Source organism: Stegostoma tigrinum, unplaced genomic scaffold, assembly GCF_030684315.1.
Source record: "Stegostoma tigrinum isolate sSteTig4 unplaced genomic scaffold, sSteTig4.hap1 scaffold_135, whole genome shotgun sequence".
Classification (NCBI taxonomy): domain Eukaryota; kingdom Metazoa; phylum Chordata; class Chondrichthyes; order Orectolobiformes; family Stegostomatidae; genus Stegostoma; species Stegostoma tigrinum.
Genome location: NW_026728082.1, coordinates 317607 through 322596, shown reverse-complemented (window position 1 = coordinate 322596; position 4990 = coordinate 317607).

Below are 4990 nucleotides of genomic sequence, written 5' to 3'. Positions count from 1 at the left end.
AAGCAAGGCATAAGCAGTGGTTTCCACAGTCATTGCAGAAGCCTGTGCTGCTTCAATTGGATACGGCTTCTCGTCCTCCAACAATGGAGGCTTTCCAGGAACCAACATCAGAATCTGTCATTTGTTAAAGGGATTAGCTGAGAATAAAGTTTACATCATGTAGATTTTTGTTTGCATTTCACCAACACAACAATGGTTTTGCTGGTCAAGATCCAGCATTATCTCACCACTGATGTCTATAACATTCTCCATACTTTCCGCTCAGTGATGGGTCCTTTTGTTTGGGAAAAATAGGCACCTTCAAATGCAAATGAATCAAGATGAGCTTTAGTTTCTCATCAGGCTACATGGCAGTTATTACAAGATGTTACGAACAAAAGGTGAAGGAGCAGATGAAACCATTCACCAGTCTGGATGATCTTCTTGCCCTCATCCTGAGGAGGCATCACAGATCTTAACTTACACGCAATTCAAATTATTTCATGCAATGACAAGACTGAATGTTCCGGATACTGCAAATGCCATGGCACCTGGCAGCATCCCACAAACTGTACTGGAACAATGTGCCCCAAGGTCAGCACACCAACAGTAAATGTTTTCCAGTACATTTTTAAACACTTGTGACACTCACATTTCAGAGAAAGATGACCTATCACGCAATCGGCAGACAAATTGTCCTGACCAATTATGACCTCAATGTATTCTCAATCATCAGCAAAGTAATGCAACATCTGGATGACAGTGCTGTCAAACAGCTGTCAAACAGCTGCACACTAAGGTTCAGTTTACTTTTCGTCATGCCACACTTCTCGTAACCTCGTTCAGGATTTACCACAAATATGATCAGAGATCCTGAGCTTGAAAAGGAAGGAAAGTGCAATCTGTCATTTCCACCCTGGCAACTTCTGATTGAATGTGGTGTTAAGCAGAGGAATAGAAAATTGAGTCAGTGGCATTCACTGGATACCTGCACTGGCTGAAGTCATGTCTTCATTTGAACCAAAGTGGAGACATGAACGTTCATTGAATATTGTCCAGGTGTCCAGCAGAATTCATGACTTTTCCAACAGTGAAGTCAACGATGAGAAAATACAGTGAGACTTGGACAATGATCAGGCTTGGCCTGATAAACGATAAGTAACATTTGCAACATACAATTGCGAAGCAGCAATCAGCTCCAACAAGAGAGAATATGACCAGATCACAAAATTCCATGTCCTTACCCTCACATCATCCTTACATTTTTTTAAATGTGCAAGTGTTATCCAAGCCATGCAGGGTAATGGGCCAGGTGTTGGAAATGAGGTTAGAACAATTCAGTGCTTGTCTTTGACTCTCACAGAATCCGTGAGCTTAAGAATTTAATTCTCCTGTACTGTCGCCCACTGAGGTGCTTGGCTATCCACTTAATCAAGGTTAACACTGATCTAAAACTAAACTGGAACGGTTATATAATCAGCAGCTGCCAGGTCCGTGGTACAAACCGCCCTGCTGTGGGACAGGGTCAGGCAAATCCAAGTGAGTGATCGTGGTTGGAGACTCATTCGTTGGGGCATAGTTTCTGTAGCCACATTTGAGATACCAGGGCTGTGTGTTGCTTCCCTGGTACCAAGGTCAAGGACATCTCTGAGTGGTTGCAAGAAATTCTTCATGGGGAGGGTGAGCAGCCAGAGGCCATTGTGCACATTGGTACCAATGACGTAGGTAGAAAGAGGGATGAGATCCTGTGGACTGTGTACAAGGAGTGAGCAAAGAGGCTGAAAGGCAGGACCTCGAGGGTAATAATTTATGGGTTGCCACGAGTGCCACATGTTAGTGAGTTAAGTCAGAGAAAGATAGGTGAGATGAATGCATTGGTTAAGGAGCTGGTACTGGGAGCAGGCTTTCAGGTTCATGGATAATTGCGACCGCTTCTTGGGCAAGGGGTGACCTGTGTAAGAGGGATGGGTTGCACCTAAACTGAACGGGAACAAATACCCTCACAGGGAGGTTTGCTAGTGCTACTTGGGAGGATTTAAAGACTGGCAGGCAGCTGGGAACCAGAGCAGCAGGTCAGCAAGTAGATGAATTGATGGCAGGTACATGCTGGGACCAATAAATCAGAAAAGAATGGCAGTCAGAGACAGGTACATGAACATGATGGCACGAACAAGCTGAAATATGTTTATTTCACTGCCAGGAGTATTACAGGTAAGGCAGATGAGCTTAGAGCCTGGATCAGTACATGGGACTCTGATGTTGAGGCCATTACAGAGGCTTGGTTGAGACAGAGACCGGACTGGGTGCTCAATGTTCCAGGGTTTCATTGCTTTCGACAAGATAGAGGGGAAGATAAAAGAAGGAGGTGCACTCCTAACCTGTGGGAAATGTTACATCTGTACCTAGAAAGGACATTCTGGAGGGCTTGCCCACTGAGGCAACAGAGGTAGCGTTCAAAAATAAGATAGACACAATCACTCTGATCAGATTAAACTAATAGCCTGCTCCCCTGTTGCCACTGACACACTGAGGAACAAATATGTAGGCAGCTTTTGAAACAATGCAATAAGTCAGAGTTGTCACAGTCAGTGAATTTAACCTCCCCGGTATTGACTGGGACTCCCTTACAACAAGAGTTTAAATGAGGCTGAATTTGTTAAGTCTATCCAAGAGAGTTTCTTGACACAGCATGTGGATAGAAGATGGGCCATACTGGACTTTGTCCTGGTCAGGTAACTGGTGAGAAGGGTGGGAAAGCATTTTGGAAATAGTGATTACAACTCCTTAAATTTTAAGATTGCAATGAAGAAGTATAAGTCAGGACCTTGGGGGAGAGTAAATTATACCAATTTTAGGTAGGAGCTGGGGAGTGTTAATTGGGAGGAGCTGTCACATTTGCCATATGGGAATTGTTTAAAGGCCTGCTTATGAGTTTAGGATCAGGAAGGAGGAAGGACAACGATGGCAAGGTAAAAGACCCTTGGATAATTGGGGAGGTTGTGAAGTTAGTCAAAAGGGAAAAACAAAAATATGTCAGGTTTACGAAGCTAAAATTGAACAGGGCTGACATAAAGAAAGCAGAAAAAGAAAGGGCGATCAAATGACCTTGGCAAGGAGGGTTGAAGGAAATCCCAAGGCATTCTGTGCATACATCTAAAACAAGGGGATAAATAGCAAGAAGGTACGACCATTCAGGATAAAGGAGGGAACTTGTGTTTGGAAGCAGAGGATGTGGGCAAGATCCTAAATTAAGTCCGTGCATCACTATTCACTCAGGCGAAGGGTGTGGAGGATAGTGGGATTTGTGTGGAGCATGCTCATGTGATAACAGCATTTTGAAATCAAGAAAGAGCATTAAGGTGGATAAGTCCTCAGGACCCAATGGTATCTCCTCAAGGTTTTTGAGCGAGGTGAGAGAAGAGATTGTCGGGGCATTCAGCAATATCTTTGTATCCTTGGTAGCCACTGGAGGGGTACTGGAGGATTAGCAAGTTGCTAAATGTTCTTCTTCTGTTCAAGAAGGGAAATAGGGTCAATCCAGGAAACTCTCGACTAGCGAGTTTCTCATCGTTCATTGGAAGCTATTGGAGAGAATTCTTAGGGATTGTATTTATCTGTATTTGGAACAGCATGGCCTCATTCGGGACAGTCAGCATGGCTTTGTGCAGGGCAGGTCATGTCTTCCTAACTTGACTGAATTTTTTGAGGAGGTGACGAATGTGATCAATGAAGGTAGAGCAGTGGATATTGTTGACATGGATTTTAGCAATACTTTCAACAAGGTGCCTCATGATAGGATCATCCAGAAAATTAAGATGCACCGAGTCAATGGTGGCTTGGATGCTTGGATTCACAACTGGCTTGCCCAGAGAAGACAGAGGCAAGAGGTGGAATGGTGCTTTTCAGGCTGTAGATCCAGGACGATTGGTGTTCCGCAGGGATCTGTGCTGGGACCTCTGCTGTTTGTGGTCTATACAAAATGACTGAGGTGAAAATATAGATGTATGGGTTAGCAAGTTTGCAGACAATAGAATGATTGGGAGAATCAGGATGAGTGTCGACGTCATAAAAGGATACAGATCAGTTGCAGAAACGGCAAGTGGATTTTAATCCATTAAATGTTAGATGCTCCACTTTGGGAAATCAACTATTAGAGAAAAATATACAGTTAATGGCACCCCTCAGTGCAGAATTGTTAAGGTGGGGATGCAGGTGCACTCAATCTGTTCATCGAGAACTGTCGACGTGCTATCACCTCAATTTCTCTGTTCCCTGCGCCAAACCCAACCTACGTCCTGCCCAACTGACTGCCCTCCACGCACTCATATCTCACCCTGACTTTGTTATTAAGCCTGCCGATAAGGTGGTGCTGTTGTGGTCTGGTGAGCTGAAGTCTACCTTGCAGAGGCTGAGCGCCAGCTCTCAGATACCTCCTCCGACTTCTCCTGGACCATGACCGCACCGGGCCATTGTATCTACTACAGTAACTGATCTTGGTCTATCTGGTGATCTTCCCCCTCTGTTTCCAAGCTGAAAGGCCACAGCTCCCCAGAGGTTGCTCCTACGTCCCCCTAAAAATCCACAAATGAGACTGTCCTGGCAGACCCATTGTTTCAGCCTGTTCCTGCCCCACAGAACTCATCTCTTCCGACCTTGACTCAATCTTCTGTCCCCTGGTCCAAGCACTGCCCACGTACATCCAGAAATACTCTGATATTTTACGCAGTTTTAAAAACTTCAGTTTGCCGGTTCCAGCTGCGTCCTCTTTACCATGAACGTGTAATTCCTTTACACATCCATTCCCCACCAGGAGGTTCTTAGGGCTGTCCCCTTTTTCTTGGAGCAAAGACCTGAACATGCCCCTCCCACCACCACCCTCCTCCACTTGGTCGACCTCATCCTCACCCTCAACAACTTGTTGTTTAACTCCTCTCATTTTCTTCGGGTAAGAGGAGCAGCTCCGGGCACCTGCGTGGGCCCGAGTTAAACCTGTCTCTTCACGGGGTACTTG